Genomic DNA, 21,457 nt, shown 5'->3' on the forward strand with positions numbered 1-21,457 from the left:
AGTTCGAGGCCAGCCTGGTCTACAATGTGAGTTCCAGGACAGCCAGGGCTATAAAGAGAAACCCTGTCTCGAAAAACCAAAAAAAAAAAAAAAAAGTTCAACTGTTTCACAGCTGAAGATTAAAAAGTAAAGTGGAAATTTCTGGTTTCTTCTGAAACTCCGCTATGTCATATGATGTTTTGCTGGGTCAGACAGGTGAAGGGATATTTTGCTGAAGCAGACTCAGGTGAGAGATGTTTTGCTGAAACAGACATGTGAGAGGATTTGTGATGTTTACAAAGGATATAAATATGACCACAGACAATGGGAGGAGCCTCTTGTGTTGCTAATCTTTGATTATCATGGCTTCATAGGGAGGAACTCTCCAAAGAACTTCAAGATACTCTAGTGGCTTCTTGCCGCTTCGTCGGACTCCTGCCAATTGGTGGACCTTTGAGGTTTCTTCAGGATTGAACTGCTGTTGCTGATCCTAGAGTGGTGACTGTCTACTCCACTAATGGCTGACAATGAAGACTGAAAGAGCCCCAAAGAACTATTTCTAAATTGGTCCACAGACCCCATTTCCTATTAACCTTTCTTTCCCCACCAACTCTAGTGAGTGGTGAGCTACAAGGGAGGTTGAGCCAGTTAAAGACCCTTATTAAAGTAGGTTTTTTAAAAATCTAAGCCTACAAGAAGGACCTTCTTTTCATGGTTGCCTTTCTGAACTATGTGATCTTATAGCCAGTAACACTATCAAATTTCCACTTCCACCTTCTTAGACTGGAGAAGCCTTACCATTGGATCACTCTTAGGAGACAACAAATGCATTCTCTCTAGGGCTGGGGTTTCCTTCAGAACACTCTCACTGTTAAATCATTTAGGCACGAGAGCAGGACCTCAGTCAGTCATCCAGGCTCATAGCAATGTGGCTTTTCAAAGAGTGGAAATGTCCAGTTTCCTTCTTCACTTCCTTCCTGATGAACTGCCAAGGACGTGTGTCCTTCTGCTCCAAAGCTATGCAACAGCCAGTGCATTCTGGGAACATTATAATCTCTTCCTTCCTTCCTCCATCTCACAGGTTGTGTCAACTATAATTCATAATGAAAGATTCTTCCCTTGTTTGAATGAGTGACCCTTAACAATAAGATCTGGATGTTTAATCATTCAATCGAGATTTAGCAGTTTCTGCTGGATGACAGTGAACCAACCACCATGACTCTAGGGCTTGGTGACAAGCCCTATGACAAGGGGCTGCCCAGCAGACTGGGTTACATAATACAACCCAGTCGCTAAAGCCCAAACAACAACGGCACCAGCAAACTCAAAACAGTGTAAGAAATAAAACACAGGATCTGAAAACGGACTCTTGGACTTTACACCCTCATGATCACAGAAGGTACTTACTATTCATGAGAGCAAACGGATCAAACCAACACAAAAGTTCTTCAATAGAATTAATTAGCAAGACATGAACTATTACAGAGTCCTTACAAACAATATCCTACGAGATATGTTACACACGGATGAACGCTTGGGTCATTGTAACGAATTTCATGTTCACGTCACATGAGCACAGCTGTTCTGTAAATCCACCATCAAAGCAGTCACATGCATAAAGATAAAAAGCGATACTGTAGCTCCCAGGGGCTGAGGGGAGAGGTGAGAGAGAAATTAATTGTTCAATGGATACAGAGTTTAAGCTTTGTAACATTAAAAAAGTTTGGGAAAGATGATTGTAATTGTCACACATTGCAATATGAATATACAGTTAAAACAGTGAATATCATATACATGCTACCAAAATTTTATATAATGGTGAAAAGCACAAGCAATTTTCATTGCCATGTCAGTGTGATTAGTTTTAATTTGCCTTTTGTTTCTGGTTCCTTAGAAAGAATCTTACTCAGTAGTTCAAGCTAATCTAGAACCCATTATGTAGCCCCGTAATGCCCCTAGCACAGCCCCCTGAGTAACTGCATTATAGATGTGAGACACCGTTCAGTGTGATTTCTGTTCATTGATTGAATAATATAGGTATTTGTGACAGGGGTAATGTTCGTGAGTGCAGGGGACCAGAGGTGTCAGATCCCCTGGAGCTGGGAGTTACAGGAAGCCATCTCTCTGGCCACCGCAGTGTAATTTTATAGGAGACTGCAGGATGCTCTAGTGCAACCATTCCTCCCCATAACAATAAAGAGAGTCTTTTTGTTTCCAACGTCTTCTTTTAAAACTCAAACTTTCAACCTATCTCTTGTTTCACTTTGAGACAGGGTCTTACCCTATAGCCCAGGCTATCCTTGAACTCATGATCCTTCTTCCTCAACCTGTGCTTAAACAACAGCCAAGGTTTAATATGTTCCTTAGGAATATTAGCACCGGGTAACCTAAATTTTAGAATCAGAATTGGCTTTACTGTGAAAGAGGAACATATCTGCTCAAGGTCACTGTAGTGAATGGGGCTGGTTACCAACACACACACACACAACCTTTCCACTTCTTTTTTTTTTTTTTTCAGACAGGCTTTCTCTGTTCCTGGCTGTCCTAGAACTCACTTTGTAGACCAGGCTGGCCTTGAACTCTGAAATCCACCTGCCTCTGCCTCCCAAGTGCTGGGATTAAAGGCACCTTTCCACCTTCTTATTTACAAGATAATTCTTGGGTTTTGCCCCTCCACTAAGGTGAATGGCTAAGAGACCCACCTGCTCTTACAAACAGGGATGGCTACACAGGATTTCTGGCCAGGCACAGAGCACACTGAGTGGACAATCCATGAAAGCTACTATTTCCTTGCCGAGAGTGAGTAGAAATGAGTGACAGTGATCTCCTTGCTGTTGCCCTTCTCCCTTAGTCAGGTCCCCAAGCAAGTGACCAGCCCTGACTTTTCTATCTATAAAGTTGACTTGAGAAAAAAATTCCTCTTCACAACACCCAGAGAAACTTTCCTACTCCCCATTAAATTCAGTTATAATGCCACTGAGGTCAATCTAAAGGAAGAATTTCAGGAATAGTCCTGGAGTACAAGATGAAATGAGAACCCTCTCCCTCTCTAAAATTGACATTAATAAGAATGAAATGTAACAGGCCATGTGACATTGATTGAAGAAATACCGAAAAGGCAGGAAACTGAAATAATGAGATGAATTCATTGATTAGGAAGTCAGGGGCTCGAGCCACAAATCATGTGTTCTCATACTAAAGCTAACATTTGCTAACAGTTTCCTTGGCAGATGCTGGTGTGTTCACTTCAAACCCATTCCCATCTTACCTCCAATAGCCCTTAACAAAGAACCCACATTCCTAACTACTTTAAGAACTGGGTTTTTAAGGGCTTATTTTTATCTATATATTTGTGGGTGTGCTTGTGTGCTTGTTTGTTTCTTTGTGAGTGTAGGGACACACATGTGTGTGTGAGTATATGCACTTGTGTGTGCTGGAGAGTTACCTTGGAGTTATAATCTGAACTTCCATCCCTCATAACTTCAAAGCAAATGTTCTTCATGACGGAGCCATCCTGCCAGGTTCAGGGACTGTGTATTTATTTCTTTGTTTAATTATTTAGATTAAGTTTATTTTATGTGTATGAATGTTTTGCCTGTGTGTATGTATGTATGTATGTATGTGCACGATGTGCATGCATGGAGCCCAAGGAGGTCAGAAGAGGGCATCCAATCCCAGGGAACTGGAGTTATAGATGATTGTCAGACACCATGGGTGCTGAGAACTGAATCCAGGGGCTCTGCAAGAGCTGAGCCATTTCTCCAGCCCCAGGAACTGTGTTTTGATAGTCTCGCATGCATGTAAAATTGGGGCCAAACCCAAAATGGTAAACTCACTTAAAATATAGCGAGACTCTTTTGCTCTTCTATTTCTTTCTTTCTTTTTCCTTCCTTCTTTTCTTCCTCCTCCCTCTCCTTCTCCTCCTTCTTCTTTTTGATAAGGACTGTATATTTCTCAAGCATGAACTTTGTAGGCTACAATGTATCACAATACAAAAAGGTGGACAAGCCTGCATGCTTTAAACTACCTGCTTTGATATTCCTGCTGTAAATAAGGGAAAGAAAAAGGCCAGTAAATGGCTACAAGAATAAATGCTACTATAATCTGCATCTACATGCACACAAGGGTTAATAATAAATAAAATCTGTCATCATCTGATAAAGGACAATGTACTGCAGATTCCCACGCTCTTTGAACACCTGTATTAGATGAAGAATCTTCTTGGGGTGGGGGAGGGGGTTTCGAGACAGGGTTTCCCTGTGTAGCCCTGGCTGTCCTGGAACTCACTCTGTGGACCAAGCTGGCCTTGAACTCAGAAATCCACCTGCCTCTGCCGCCCAAGTGCTGGGATTAAAGGCGTGTGCCACCACGCCCAGCATGAAGAATTTTCTTAAAATGCAGATTCCTTAACCCTAAACAGGCCTGAGTTAGGTGGAGCCCAGTCCAGTGGACTTGTGCAAATCAGGTCTTTGCAAATGCACCAAGCTGCCACACTGTTACTCCAAATAATTAGCGCACTTGTCTTCCTAAGCCACTCCCTGCTGAAACTGCTTGGGGGACAGTGGATGTCACTTCTTCTCAGACTGGGTGCAGTTAAGTAAGCTATTCAGAAGCGTCAGAGAGCAACTTTCCTATGGCACAATGTTGCTAGTGTAGCAGCTGGCTTGGTGGCTCCAAAGTCCAGAGCCAAGTTTTATACTGTATAACTTCCTCGACCAAATTTTAAAGATTAGTATTATCATTTCATTTTTGATTTGCAAGATTATCTAAAAACATACTGTACAACTAACCATATTTATGAAGATTTACCCAAACAAAATGAAAATGTAAACTACTTTCTCTCCCCTGAAGGAGGAAGTGAAATATTGACATATTTACACAGCTTTCTAGACATTCTTGCCCACTTGGTTTTGTTTTGTTTTGTTTTCCACAAAAAATGAAGACAGATAGCAAATATTACCTTTATTTAAAATATATTATGAATAAATTTATTATCTTAGATGTATTCTTTAATGATAGCATTTTAAGCACTATTAATATTTTGTAGCCTGGAAATTAATGTATTTATCACTTCCCCTACCTAGCTATTTCTCGTATGTGCACATACATGTGCCTGTGAGTGTGTGTTTGTGTGTGTGTGTGTGGAGAGAGAGAGAGAGAGAGAGAGAGAGAGAGAGAGAGAGAGAATGTTTTGGTTTTAACCCATTTAGATTGGAACTCGCTATGTAGTTCAGAATGGCCTCAGTCTCATGGGCATTCATCCCTTAGTTCTGAGAATACAGGCAGGAGACAACTGAGCCCTGGGAATTCACATACAGGTCCTGTGCAAGTGAAAACCGCAGGCATTTTTCCCATCTTATAGTTTGTGTTGCTGTCGTGTGCATGTGTACATAATACATTTATGCATGTGTTCTCCTGTTAATCTGTCTGCTATGGCTCTATTTTGTACAACTCATAGAGTCTTTAGAGTATGGAAGGGTTCATATACGGATCAAGCATCTTCCTGACACTGCCCCGGAAATACAGCACAGACTTGTATCAGCATTAACACATTGAAGACTGGTGTTCTCTCAAATCCACCGGTCCACCTTCACTCATTCAACTATTCCTGCATGGACAGTATCTGTAAAAGTGGCTTCCTTCTCCTCAGCACAGTCTATCAATGCACACCTCACTGTAACCTCCTGGGATGCTTAGTTTTAATTGTCAACTTGACACAATCTATAATCACCTGAAAAGACAGTGTTAATGCGAGATTGCCTAGCTTAGGTTGGCCTGAGGACTAATCAAGGAATTATCTTGATTATATTAATTAATGTCAGAAGACCCACACAATGTGGGCATTACAATTCCCTAGTCTAGGACCATGAACTGTGTAAAAGCACACAAAATGAACTGAGCATAATTATGCATGCTTAAATTCCATCCTCCCTGTTCTGGCTTTCATGGGGTGGGGGTAGGGAGCACATTTTATCACAGCAACAGGAGATAAAACTTATACATCCATCATCCTAAGATATTGTCGTTTCTTTCCTCCAACCTATAGCCAACACCATCTCTCACTATTTCCTAAATTCTATTCTTTCTCCTCTCAGACTGGCTCTCTAAAGAGCAGTTGGCTGAACAGTAAAATTTCTAACAACCAAATTAACATATTTACAAGGCTACAAACCAATTGACCACCCTGCCCCATCTTCTCAGGGTGCTCTAAGTGCCGGCCTTTGTGCCACCTGGAAAGACCCAACCCTTCCTGCCCCAGATATCTACTCATACACTGTTCTCCTTCCCTCGAGTCTTCACACCATTCTCACCCTCTCTGGACATTCTACATGCCACAGACATGTGCCAGGGTGGGTTGGAACCCCTTCTACTCTAGGGGGAATGGAGGGAGGGGCTGTGAGAGAGGGGGACCTGGAGAATAGGGGGACTGTGATGGAGATATAAAATAAATTAATGAATGAATGAAAAAAAGGTTTTAGGTGCCATTTTATACCTTTCCTCAAAGCAGATTCTAGACTCCCACCACCCCCCTCCCAAACACTTACAGCACCCCGTTTTCTTCCCTTTTATACACCAATGCTTACTTATGTTGATAACGTTGAGGTGAGTTCATGAGGTCAAGAAATATGTAATCTGGTCACCATAAAAGTTGTAGTTCCTGATACAGATTGCCAATCAAAAATTACGGAATGGGCTTATTTAGTGTGTTCTGTAATTCTCAATGAACTACATTTACCAAAGTTTCATATCAACTGTTAATATGTACACCTCAAAGGAAAAAAAAAAGAGCATGAACTGGTTATACACATTACGTTTTCATACTTGTGCAAATAATTTGAGTCACAAACATCAAGATGACCTGCTGACTCTCTTTGCCATTCCATCTATTCACGTGTTTGAAGATCCTTTCTCATTATTGACTAAGATAAAAATCTGACTTCTAGCAACATTCCAAGCAAGGAAATCAGGTATAAAAATAGTCCCTGAAAGCAAGCGAGAAAAGCAGCTCAAAGCCCATTAGAGGAGGACATTGACCCCGATTGATCTAAGTAGGAACATCTCATTCCGTCGCTCAGAGATCGCATGACTCATAGGCTCCTATTCCAAAGCCCAGTGGTTATAAATGCAGGGAGGATCCTGATTCATGCGAAGACTGTTCTGTGATGAAGAAATCAGAGGCCAGTTAGTGGGAGAACCAAAAACTACTACTAATAAGGGCAAAACAGCACTGGATAGTGGTGCCCTGCCTCTCCAGCTCCCAGGAACAGCTATGCCTGCTGTAACCAGAGATGTGTGACTCCGGGGAGTAGACACTGTGGGCTATGGGGCCACACACAGGCAGAAGCCCCACAATTACCAGACCAATACAACCACCCAGAACAGAAACCGTCCATACCTCCTGTGATGAAAAAACACAGAAACCACCCTTACCTCCAACTTCCCACACTACAGACACCAAAATCCAAGAGCTTTACACAAACCTCTTTCAGCTTAAAACGATATTTAAGGGGGAAAAAGAAAACCTTATGTTTACAAGCCAAGTCAAAAAATTAGAAGGCTAGACTGCTTTGACTGCTTTTACTTTGGTAAATTCTTCAGAAAAATAAATTTATTTATTTGTTTATTTATTATTTGGGGTTTGGAGACAGGGTCTCCCAGATCCCGGGGTGGCTCATATGCAGCTGAGGGTGACCTTGAACTCCTGATCCACCCCATTGCCTTCACCACTTCAGTCCTGTTATCACTCCACTGTAGTACCAGACACTGCTAAAAGTGGAAATTTTTTTTTTTAAACTCTTAATCAAAGAGTTGAACCAAGGCAACTACAGTTGTATACAAAGCTCTCTAACAGCTGAATTGCCAGTGTTTGCCGAAATGACTTATTCTGAACACTACAATTTAAAAAAAAAAAAAATGCTATGTTCTGAACACAATCACCTTTCTCAAAAAATTCAAAGCAAGCTGGGTGTGGTGGCGCACACCTTTAATCCCAGCACTCGGGAGGCAGAGGCAGGCAGATTTCTGAGTTCGAGGCCAGCCTGGCCTACAGAGTGAGTTCCGGGACAGCCAAGGCTACATAGAGAAACCCTGTCTCGAAAACCCAAAAAAAAAAAAAAAAAAATCAAAGCAGAATGAGACTAGATAGCAAAACAACAACCATTTGTAAACAACCATTTGTAAGTCTCATATAAGTAAACACAATTTGAATACTAATTTCCCTATTAAACCTACAGTAAATCCCTCAAAGCTTGGCCACCTTACCCAGAGAAAGCATGACCTCAAGCTATCAGGCCAAAGGTGGTGACTTTCAGAAATTATTCTGTGCCCTGACCAGAAGAGAGGTGTCCCGGGCAGCCACCAGACACAGAGGACGAGTGGAGGAAACATGCCACCTTGCTTCACTCTATGTGAGTGAAACACACTGTGTGCCACCCCTCCCCCCATAGCAAGTCACACACTGGCCAGGTTGATCACCTACTGGGGCATACAGAGTCATAGCCACAGTTCTACTGAAGGTCAAAGGGAAATAGGAAGAGTCAGAGGCCAGCAAAAAAAAACAAAACAAAACAAAACAAAAAAACCAGAGTGTATAGACACACAGAAATCAAAGACAAATCTAACCAGGTTGCATAGCCAAACAAGGATCTCAGAGGGTCACCATGATGTCTAGCTACTAGGAGACTATGACATAATGTTGGTACTGCTAATGATGAAGTTAGAATGTCCTTCAAAGCCAACTAACAAAGGGGGAAGTTATGAACCAGATTAATTTCAGATTCATAGCATACTCCATAAGTAGTCTAATATTATTTACCAACAATATTTATTAACACTACACTTTACATGAGCACAAACACTTCTTAAACCTGAAAATTATGAAATGCCCCCAAGTCTCATCTATGAATGGTTCAGACAGGAACACGGGGGTTCAAGATACATCAACACTTTTTGTGGAGGGTACAACCACTAATGTACATCACCAAGAACTGATGTCTGTCTGAAATGCATGTTATGTACCAGGTAAGAGACCCCGAGTGTGGTTATCAGTGTACCTCACTCCTGCAAGTCGCACACCACAGCCCCTCTCCCAAAGGGAAGCATGCATAAGTTCCATGAAGTCAGATGAATTCCACAGGACTATTTCAACTTTGTGAATTGTCCCACCTGATAAATCAAGCCAAAGAGAGGAAAACGGAGAAAGATCTATACATGGAATGTGACCTGTAAAGAAGTACTTTATCTTACTTAAATAGTCAGAAGTTGCAGGGTGTACAGATGGGAAAAGCACATAGCCCATGATAACTCAGCAGCGTCTCATCTCATCTCAGGACTTGCTCATAAATGCAGACTTATAAAACACACACACACATGCAGCTGGAGAGATGGCTCAGCGGTTAAGAGCACTCACTGCTCTTCCAGAGGTCCTGAGTTCAATTCCCAGCAACCACATGGTGGCTCACATCCATCTGTAATGCGATCCAATGCCCTCTTCTGGTGTATCTGAAGACAGCAACAGTATACTTATATACATTAAGTAGATAATTCTTTAGACACACACACACAGAGGCGGTAAAGTGCTAGTGTTTCTGTACATTCAACAAAGTTGTCCCATAATTACCACTCGTGTCAGACATGTTATTTCATTATTCCTAAAAGAACCTCCCCCACCCCCACCCCACCCCCGCCTCCATACCCATGAGCTGACATCCCGGATTCCCTGCCCTACCTGCCCCCTGGGAACATCAACACTAACCTCCTTTCTATCCCTGTGCACGTGCCCAGTAGAGAGACGTCGTCCCATAGAGTGTGATGATGTGTGGCTACTTCTACAGGCTTCTTCCACCTGGCAGTATGCGTTCAACGACCATGCATAGCATGGCCCTCACCAGGCCCTCATGTCTCCTTGTGAGCAAACTCTGAGCTATCTTTTATTGATTATATTGATTTATTGGCAGTTCATCAGCTGCCAGGCCAAATTTAGTAGTTTCTACTACTACTACTTATGATGGGTAGCTGTTTCAGGCATGTGTGTATTATTTTCAAGGTGGCCTTAGGGTTTCTTCTCCTTTAAATGTATAACTCATACAGAAATTGCTGTTATGTGGTAACTTAACACCTAACTAACTCTCTTATAGGAGCTGACAGAGAACTCCAAGAGCATAGTGCACTTCCACCAGCAGGGTAAGCCTAGCACTTCTTCTCAGCCTTCTCAACTCCTGTTCTCTGCCGCGATTAGGGGCTGTTTGTTTGTTTTTTCAATCACACCCACCCTAGTAAGTACAAAGTGGAATTCCTGTGGTTTGAATTTGGATGTCCATAATGCTACTGATCACCTTTTCCAGGGCCAACTGGCCATCTGTGTATCTTCCTTAGAGAGACAGCTATTCCTTTGCTCACTCCACAGCTGGTTTGCTGGCGTTGTGCCTGTGGCTGTCCATTCTAGACTTTAATGTGCAAATGTTTGTTTTCCTACGCAATGTCTTTTCATTTAGATCGTCTTCTTTTGATCCTCACAACAATCAAGAGGTGCAGCTGACAAGAAGTGCAGCGTACACCTCAGTCCAGGTACTCAGCTTCCAGCACGAGTGGGAGACACAGTCAGTCCTCCCAATCTGAGACTTCCACATCTTCAGAATCAACCAGCTGCATGTCCAAACTGGTCAGAAAATCTTGTGTCTGCACTGAATATGTGCACGCACTCTTTCTTGTCCTTCCTCCCTAAACAAATATTTGCATAGCATTCACATTGCAGTGGGCTATACAAGTGATATGTGCAGGGTTTATCGCCAAATATGATCCAGCTTCCCACAGACAACATGAGCAGCCTCAGAAGAGGGCTCCTGGAAGCGGGATACGGGACACTGACGGATAGTAAACTGTCCCAGCCTGCCCTTCTTCCATGGTGGAGCAATAGAAGTAATAAAACAAGGAAGATTCAAAAGCCCTTACTTAGAAAGAAACCATATTACTGAAGCCATGCCTAGAAATACCAGAGGGCCAATCTCCTGGTTCTTCACTTGAGGAAGAAGAGATTAAAACCAAGTGCATTTAGCCTTAAAAGGCAAAACTTGGCCTCCACGCAGCCTCTGTTCTTTTCAATTGTAGGAAACTTGCTTTTTTTGTTGTTGAGTTATGTCGTTGAAACAAAAGGCCTCAGAATACAAGTGGTATTTTTGCTGAGAGTCAAACATTGCACAGAGTCACAGTGGGTGTTCTGGGAGGCGAAGCCTGATTTCTTACTCAACACTCACCCCTTCTTTTAAATGTCTGCCTCCCCCAGCCCCACCCAGGCACTCACTGGGGTGAGAGAACAAAGAGGCCTCAGCAACTCGGAGGTCACAGGAGCTCCTTCTGAGTCCAGCCTCCAGCTACACTCAACAGCAGAGCTCATCCATAAGCCCTTTTACTATGGCTGTAAAATTACGTTCACTCTGCCCAAATCAGCAAAGTACAAAGGTGCTAAGGATACGGATAGACTTGAAATGCACTTGTAGCCCCTTCAGATATACAATTATGGTGTATCTCAGCAGAAAAAAAAAATAAAATTAATTAGATTTAATCATTGAAATCATTTTTAAAATATGAGCTAGATGTGGTAGCTCCTGTTTTTTTATAATCCTAAAAAGTGAAGGCAGAGTCAGGAGAATCTGGAATTCAAGGTTTTCCCCTCAACAGACAGTTCAAGACCAGCCTAGACTACTTGAAACATCAACCCCACCACAAAAAAAAAAAACAAAAACAAAAACAAAAAAAAATCTTCAAAGGTTTTAAAAAGAATATATCCAAACTACTGGTACTGTGTTAAAAAAATTTTTTTAGGTAAGGCAAAAAGATAAAACAAAAAAGACAAAATGAAAATAAAAACCCTTATAAAACCATATAAGTAATACGGTATTATAGGTAGTATTTCTGAAGGTAGTGGATGTACTTGCCCAGCACACACAAAGCTCTGGGGTCTATCTCCAGCACCAAACAGGATCGGTTTGGGGGTGCGGGTGCGGGTGGTACAAGCCTGTAAGCCCAAAACTCTCCAGGAAGAAACAAGATGATAAGAAGTTCAAGGCCTTCCCCCAAGTCAGGAGCAAGCCCAAGCTTCCAGAGATCAAATCTAAAAGGAAGGTGGAGGGAGAGGGAGAGGCGACATAGACACCAACTACGTGGGACATTACAAGCTGTGCTCTAAGTCACCACTGGGTCCTCCAAAGGCCAAACTAGAAATTAGAAAATAAATCAAGCCGGGCGTGGTGGTGCACGCCTTTAATCCCAGCACATGGGAGGAGAAGCAGGCAGATCTCTGTGAGTTCGAGGCCAGCTGGTCTTCAAACACTCACAGGACAGGCAGGGTTATAACATACAGAAACCCTGACTTGAAAAAACAAAACAAACAAACAAAAAGTGGCAGACCAAAGTGATTATTACGTCTGAGAAGTATTTTCAAGACAGTAGGTTGACTTCCTGTGGTGCCACGAACAGGTATATTCATATTGTCATGTTATCCACAAGCCCTACTATTTTAATTTTATCATGGTTTTGACTGACAGGGTGGACTTGGTTGCCTTTTCAGAGAGAAAGACTCTCTCTGTGGTTCTGGCTGGCCTATAAATCAGTATATAGCCTGAGCTGGCCTCAAAAATGTAGCAATCTTCCTGCCTCAGCCTTCCAAGTGCTGAAATTACAGGTGTACACCACCATGCCTGGCTGAACCACATATCACTTTAAGACATCATTTTCTTTTTTTATATTCATATGGCAATTATACCGTCTGAGTTATTGGGTCAGAAGGAAATTGTAATACACATAAAATCTGTACCCGCTGCCACTAGAAAGACAATTTACCAAAAATACATTTGTGAGAATGGAGAGATGGCTCATGGTTAAGAGCAGTGGCTGCTCGTGCAGAGCCTAGGTTCTGATCCCATCCCACATGACAGCTCACAACCATATGAACTCCAGTTCCAGGAAATCCAATGCCTTGGCCTCTGCAGGCACTGTGTATATATGGTACCCATACACACATACACTCAGGCAAAACATTCATACACATAAAATAAACATAAATTAATCTTTAAAATGTGTTTTAAGTGAATCCATCCCAGAGATCAAATTCCCACTAAGCATACGGTTCATTTTTTAAATGCTTGCTATCTAACCTCTGAACTTCTGCACTTCCCCTGAAATTGGAATCATTTAAGTTCCACTGTTTGCTTAGCTGTTCACTTGTTTTCTTCCCAAACACTCTTGAACACTGTCGGATGCTCTCGGAGCCAAACAGCACTGAGAGAAAGCTACTGAGTCACAGTCACTAAAACGTGTGGCTTCAGAAGAAAGTAGACTAAGTAGATGGCAAGGACGTTCTCTTGTTTCTGTCAGAGTAGAATTAATAACCCACCTCTATAATGTGTGCAGATGCCAGCAACCTGCTGTCCCTAAAGTTGAAACAACTGAGATGGTCCTTCCCTTCCCCCATCACCAGACAAACAGACATCCTGCTACACACAAAAACTTTTTTTTTTTTTTTTTTTTGGTTTTTCGAGACAGGGTTTCTCTGTGTAGCCCTGGCTGCCCTGGAACTCACTTATCCGCCTGCCTCTGCCTCCCGAGTGCTGGGATTAAAGGAGTGCGTCACCACGACCAGCATACACAAAAACTTTTAAGAAAAGCTCTCTGTGCTGTTGTTTTAAAATAATAGTAGTAGTAGTAGCAGCAGCAGCAACAACAACAAATTGGTTGCTAAAAAGGCATGCTGACACTAAACCCAGACATACAGGACAAAATGAGGAATGAGTGTCCATCTTAAATTCTGTGTGCTTACGTTCTTGTGACAAAGAAGTGATCAGAAGTTCCCACTATGGAAGACAAAACAATATAACCACCTGGTCCAGTCTCCCCACAAAAGACCTCCATGTCCTGATAGTGAGGTCCTGATGGGGACAGCATGTCACTACCTGAAGCATAGTGTGAGACATGGAGCAGGATGTGTTCATTTGGGACAATCAGCTGATTTTGGAACGGGACAATCATTTTGGCTTATTGCAGTACGTCCAACATCACCACATGGCTCTCTATAAGCATAAGAGGAAGGCAGGAGAGAACGGGCGTCAGCAATGTATTAGAACCCAACCTATAACTGCTGCTTTTGAGAGTGCCACTGACCATGAGCCAAGGAATGAAGCAGCCCGTTGGACAGGAAAAGGAAATGGACTCATCCCTAGTACTTTCAAGAAGGGCAGAGTCCACCAATATCTTCATTTTATTCCAATGAGATCCACAACAGAACCCCACAACTGAAAGATTAAAGGACTGCTAGGCTGGAAAATCAGCATTAATAGGACACGTCTGGCAGCAAGAGGGAACTGACACAGCAGCCGCCGCCACCACCCCTCACACACACACACACACACACACACACACACACACACACAGAGAGAGAGAGAGANAGAGAGAGAGAGAGAGAGAGAGAGAGAGAGAGAGAGCAGGTCTCAAGCAGAAGCAGAAAGCAGCAGGAGCCTTCGGAGAGCAGGAGCTTCGAGCCCAGCCGGGCTTAATTACAAGCTCTGCGTCACCACACATAATCCATAGGATGATTCCATAGGCGCAGACCTGGAAGGCAGAAAAGTGACAGCCCCACCCCTCCAAGACTCCTTTTACCTTTCACTAGGGGACAGAAGGGAGAAGCAGATGTCCATGAGAAGTGCCTTCAGCAGGTGTTAGGTGGGATCCAGCCTAGATGGTGCTGACCCAACAGGGGGGCACTTCATCCCTTGGTCACGGCCACACTCTGAAGAGCAGTGAGCTCAGCCTTTGGCAGGAGAATCTTAAATATTAAAATCCATGCAGTGAGCTTTGCCATCACTCATTTTAATCACTCACTGGAGCCAAGATAATCATGCCCAGACTTCCAGCCTCAGGAGGAAAGTCGTCCCCAACTTCCCCTTACAGCTCTCTCATGAGCACCACGCCATCCACCCACACCCACACCCACACCCACACATCCCCAGACCTTGAAATTAATTCTGCACCTCTGAACAATGCTCACTGCCTTCAAAACCCATGGTCGCTATGTCGGCCCTAACAAGTCAGCCCCTCAAACCTGGAGCATTTTCTCTCAGATCCATACTCCCACCAACCCCCACTTCTTTCCTTGGGGTCACATGTAGGTGCCACTGATGGTTCAACTCAGGGCCTCCTATATGCCAGACAAGTAATTCGAGTTTGAGACATGGCCAAATTTTCCCAGGTTGGGGTTGAAGTCCCTGAAGCCTCAGACAGCCTGAATTTAGAATCAGGCTGACTCGGCCTCCCAAGGAGACAGGATTACAAGTGTGTACCACTTGTGCCCAAATGGTATTAGCTTTCACAGAGTCTTTAAAGAAAGCTTCTCCCTTAGCAGTGTAGCACTCTATCCACTCCTTTGGAATTTACACAGTACTTAATTCCTTGCTTACTACAAATCACTTTACACGTCCATGCCTGAGTCATCCGCTCTCCTAATGAGACCTTCATCCTTAGAGGAAGAAACAGTCTTATCCCTTCACTCTTTCCCATACTTCTTACACAGAGAAATGATGCTAATGGGTAGAGTCCAACGAAGACTGCATCTCTACCCGCCTGCAGTCACCTCTACCTTACACCTAAGTTCACACAAGATGAGTTAGGAAAGCCTTGGAAGCTGTCTGACAAGAGACTGGAGACCCTGTTGTAATGCAAGCAAGCAATAACTCGACAGAGAAAGAGAAGTCACCTTGCCAAGTCAACCTCCAACCACCTTAGTTCGTACTTGTTCGGAGATAATAGACTCTCCCTGTATCAACTTCAAACTAAATCTACCCTTGTCGTTTATAATTAAAACTGCTAGCTAGATCTCGTGATACGAAACCCTCTATCCAAACAGACATGAAGAGATGGACTTCAGAAATATCTGGGCAGTCCCATTCTGCCACGGAGTGCTATTAGTAGACAAAGAACAGAAGTAGCTCTTCCCTTGACATGCTTTTTAAAGTATGTATTAATATCAAGGGATTGGCCCAGTGGCTGAATGCGTCACTGGAATACACAGGCCCTAGGCTCGGGCCTCAGCATTTAAATAAAACTAAATAGCAAAGCAAATCACATGGAGAATGGCATGTCCCTGTATCTTCTGCTCCGTTTCTGAAATTATTGAGATTGCACGCAGATCAGTCTACCACACCTTGCCAAAGTTTAGTTCGCACGGGCAATGTCTCATGACCTGGAAGTCTATGCTCAACAATGAAGTCATTTGGTTTTCTATCCCACCCAGTTATTAATCTCAAACAACAAAGGGAGAAATTTCCCTTGGAAACTGTGTACCTCTGCTGGCCCACATCCTGTCTGGGTTGTAAAGGTCACTGAGACCCATGCAATGGCCTCCACTCTTCTGAAATCACGTTCCATATTTTGTTGGAGAGGAAACAGAAGAAGTACTTAAATCTATGACAAATGCTCTTGGAAATTTACAGTTTGGACAGGGTGAGGCAAAGAAGAGCAGCAGAGGCTGAGAGGAAAAGAAGGTTGTAAGGCTGAGGAGGCCCAGCACTTGCCCTTCCTAGTAGGCCTTTTGCTGTCTACATATGAATAGAAGGATTCTAACATCCAATGACCACACCAGGTCTTCTTCAGCATTCCTACATAATAATAATAATAATAATAATAAGAAGAAGAAGAAGAAGAAGAAGAAGAAGAAGACATTTATTAGCTACATTAGCATAACTGTGGTCATCAGCACGCCTGTCAGACACAACTTGAAGGAAGAACATTTTACCTTGGTTCATGGATCTGATGGTTTCAGACAGTCATGACAGAACTGAAAGCCCAGACCCAGAGACCTACCTGCACCAGCTATGCTTGGCCTCCCAAGTGTTCCACAGCCTCACAAAGCTGCATCACCACCTGGACAGCAATGGTCAAAACATGGAGGTGGAGTTTGGGGAGGGTTCCCTACATATCCAAAGCACACAGCTAATTTGTTTACTCTTTCCAAAGATGACTTTTTAGAAATCATCACCAATGAGTTGGGTTGGGTTTTCTTAGTGTTGTTGTAGCTTAATGAAGTAGATATTTACAACTGTTTTAGGATTGTTTCCACAATGATTGGTGGTGATGGTAGCTTTAAGAATCTGGCCTGTGCTTTTAATTTCTTTTAATATCAGTGAGGAAGCAGTGGCATAATGGATGTGATCCCAGGAACTGCCCTGTGTCCGTAATCAACACGCCCATCTTTCCTTACAGCCCTGCAAAGCCCCTCTCAGCAGCCAGAAATAGAACCATCTGCTCTTTCCCCAACTCCTGGATGGTTTTCACTCAAGCACAGCCCTCTGGACTAAGCTCACAATTAAAACTAATATTGTCCTGCCTACTAAGCTGTTTTACCCCCCAAGGCATGAATAATTAGCTGAAAATGAAGGACAAAATTAGAAAACTCTATAAAGGGGTCCCTCCCCACTTCCTAATATTAGCCATGTTCTGTGTGAGCCAGGCCACAAGGGAAAACTGCAGTCACTCTGAAATCCTACAAGGTCCCCAGGACAGTGTGAGACAGTGGGTAGAGTGTCACTTCAATTGAGGACACTAAATTCCATTCTGCCATGCATTAGCCCTGTCCTGTAGACTAGGGGGAAGTTCTTCCTTCTTCTCTCATCAGCCAAGGTCATGCGATGAGCTGGCTAACATGACACTTTGGCTTATCTCACAATGGAGATACTAAGGTGAAGAACCAAGTCTTTGTCATTTCTCTTGGAAGTAGCGCCAGGAAACACAGAAAATATGAAACTGTGATAGGAATTGTCCTAGTCAGGGTTACTATTACTATAATGAAACATCATAACCAGAAACAAGGTGAGAAGAAAAGGGTTTATTCGGCTTACACTTCCACATCATGGTCCATCATCAAAGGTGTGAGGGCAGGAGAGCAAACAGGGCAGGAACCTGGAGGCAGGAGCTGATACAGAAGCCATAAAGGAGTGCTGCTTACTGCTTTGTTCTCCATGGCTTTCTCAGTCTGACTTCTTACAGAACCCATGACCACCAGCCCAGAGATGGCATCACCAACAATGGGCTCAGCCCTCCCTCATCAATCAACAGTTAAGAAAGTACCCTATAGGTTTGCCCGCAGCCCAATCTTACAGAAGCATTTTCTCAATTGAGGGCCCCTGGGTTCAATTCCCAGCAACCACATGGCAGCTCACAACTATCTATATCTCTAATACCAAGGGATCCTGGCCTCTCATGACATGGCATGTAGTACACAGATGTACATGGAAATAAAAACATCTACACACATAAAAGCTAAATATCCTTTTTTAAAAATACAAATAAACACATAATGCAAACAAGATACTGCATGAAAACAATATCAAACATACTAAACTTGACTGAGTCTACTGAAGATCACTTAACAATCCATATTAATAGTTTCAGTGTTGCATGTAGCTTTTGCTACCCTGCCTCAGCTCCGGAAGGAGCTGCACTACCAGCCCCTCCCACCCCCCAAGAATATTTGATCCATGGATGAAAAACACAGACACACACACACAAAACCACAGACAAAAGTTGCTCAAGTTCAACTTGCCTTATTGGCTCGATTGCTGGGCATTATTAAACTCCCGTGGCTAGTGTACCCTTCCCAATACTCTTAGCTCACAACCCTAAATCTGTTTTCAACTTTAGCTGCTCAGTTGTTAGTCCAAGCTCAACATTCCCAACCTTGTGCCCGTAGAAGCAGCCTGTGGCCATCCTGTCCAATATCTCACATGGCTTTTGACTTCCAAAGCATGACCAAAACCCTCTCTCCTCTCCTTGAGTCTGCTGGCTTGCCTGCAGGAGCCCAGAAGTCCTGCCTATTCCTTATGCCCAGTAACTAGTCCATGGCATCTTTACTGATAGATCAAGAACCAATTGGGGAATAGGACCAATCAACACCATCCCTACATCCTAAAATTAAACTTCTTATCCCAAAAGTAGGCTCATAGGAAGTTATTGGAAATAAGTAACTAGAATCCAGAAAGGAACCAATGACAATGAAAGTAACAAAATCCAGAACAAGGCTGGGCAAACTTGGGGAGGCAGAGGCAGGCAAATGTCTGAGTTTGAGGCCAGCCTGATCTACAGAGGGTTCCAGAACAGCCAGGGCTACAAAGAGAACCCCTGTCTTGAAAATCCAAACCAAACAAGAAAATATGTATCTAATTCTCTCTCAGCAATGCCTATGGTTGGGCAGAATTCACACTGTCACATCAAACTAAGTGTGGTGACACAGGTCTGTAATCCCAACACTAGTTAGAGGCGGGAGGATCCGAGGTTCCTGCCATCTTCAACTACCAATGGGTTTAAGGTCAGCCTGGGTTTAAGAAAAAACAATAACAAGAAGAACTTCATAATCAACCAATATTAGCAAGTAAGTATTTACTGAGAAACACAGCAGAGGCATTCAAAGCACTGTAAGGCCGCCCACGTTTCCACAGAAGGACTGAGACGGAAGATGCTAGCATGGGACATTCATTTCACCCTCTGCTCCCACGCACAGTTGTTTCAGTGGATTAAGGACTTAAAAAAACCACATTCAGTTAATAGGAAAATGGCTACCTTAGAAAACATGGCAGAAGGACTGCTTAAACAATGGAGGCGTCTGTTTCTGGAACCCTGAAGAGGACAGGAAGGCTAAGTATAAAACGATGTTTGTAGACAGTAAGTTATTGGGCTTCACCGACTCCAGCATAGCTGCACCCACCCAGGGCATATATTACAAAATGAAGTCACAAAAACAAAATGCTGTGATCTTACTAGATTCCCAAAAGCGCAGATTAACTTAACAAATAACAGGGATCAGGACACTAATAACATATCATCATGGGGAAATGAGGGAGATTTGGCAGGAACCAAAGTACAGGCTCCAAGCTTGTTGCTGCGATCACTCAAAGCAGGCAGCAGGTAGCTGAACGGGGTTTGGGAGAAACTGGCCTCCAAATTCCACACCTCCTAGTTCTTTCAGGAGTCTTCTCTTCCCACAGGAACCAAAGGGGCAGTGAAAAGAGCAGCACTCAACCTAGAGATCTATATCTCTCTTCTGCAGTGGGAGTCTCTAAGAAAATCTGAATTCAAAATACACCCCCCCCCTTTTTAAAGATAAGTTCTTGTACCACACAGGCTAGCCTCCAATTCAAATTCTCTATGTAGTCAAGGATGACAATGAGTATCTGATCCTCTGGTGCAGGCATGAGCTACCTCTTCTGATTTGTGTGCTATTGGGGATTGAAGGCAGGGTCTCATGGATTATATACTGGACAATGCTCAGCCAACTCAGCCATATCCCCTACACCAAAATGCAACCGCATCATAAAGGAATGAAAAACTTATGTTTATCTTTTTAAACAAGTTCTTAGGTTTTCTTTAAGTTATTCTCTGTCTGTCTGTCTGTCTGTCTGTCTCAGTCTCCCTCTGTCTCTCCCTCTCTGCCTGTCCTTCTCTGTCTCTCTCTCTCTCTCTGTCTCTCGGTCTCTTTGTCTCTGTATGTGCACGTGTGTGCATGTGTGTGTTGTGTGCATGTGTGTGTTGTGTGTTTGTGACTGTACCAGCCAGAGCACACAAGTAGAAGTCAGAGCACAGATTGCAGTAGTTAACTCTCTTCTTCCCACCATCAATCAGTTCCAGAGATCAAACTCAGGTCAGAGGACTGCCACACAGCAAATGCCTCTACCTCCTGAGCCACCTCACTGGCCTAGAATTTTTAACACATAGTGACTTACCGTCTGATGTCCCACTAAGCTAGATGTTTTTAATTGATCAGAAATAAATAACAAATGAAAAATGACGTCAATCATGGCAAACGTTTATACAGTACTCACTGTCAGAGAGCCTGGCTGCTATGACTGCCTTATATTAGGACTACCAACTGAATCATACGACAATGTCTAGAGACATTTATAGGGCACTCAAAAGTTAGCAGGGCAATTATTCATTTTTGAGTGGGCCTCTTTTCTGGTCATTTGCTCTTGGATCTGATTGGACGAGGGCTAATCCATACCTATTATTTCAAATGATCCTTTCTGTTTGAGGAGACTATAAGTAACTCAAACACGTGTGTAATAAAACCTAAGGTACTAGAAAGTAATTATTTTCATTACTGCAAAGTAATGCAGAGATTTTAGACATAAGTCAGCCTTTAAAATAGCCTTCTCCACTTAGGATACCCAAGATATAAGATACAATTTGCTAAACACATGAAACTCAAGAAGAACAAAGACCAAAGTGGGGTCACCGTACCCCTTCTTAGAATTGGGAACAAGACATCCATGGAAGAAGCTACAGAAACAAAGATTGGAGCTGTGACGAAAGGATGGACCATGTAGAGCCTGCCATATCCAGGGTTCCATCCCATAATCAGCTTCCAAACGCTGACACCATTGCATACACTAGCAAGATTTTGCTGAAAGGACCCAGATATAGCTGTCTCTTGTGAGACTAT

General features: G+C 43.1%; 1 protein-coding gene across 7 annotated transcripts in view; it reads right to left on the reverse strand.

Annotated features, from left to right (window-relative positions):
* Utrn (utrophin) overlaps positions 1-21,457 on the reverse strand; it is a 493,578-nt gene that overhangs the window by 404,148 nt on the left and 67,973 nt on the right. The window lies entirely within an intron of this gene.

The sequence above is a fragment of the Mus caroli genome, chromosome 10, assembly GCF_900094665.2.
Source record: "Mus caroli chromosome 10, CAROLI_EIJ_v1.1, whole genome shotgun sequence".
NCBI lineage: Eukaryota > Metazoa > Chordata > Mammalia > Rodentia > Muridae > Mus > Mus caroli.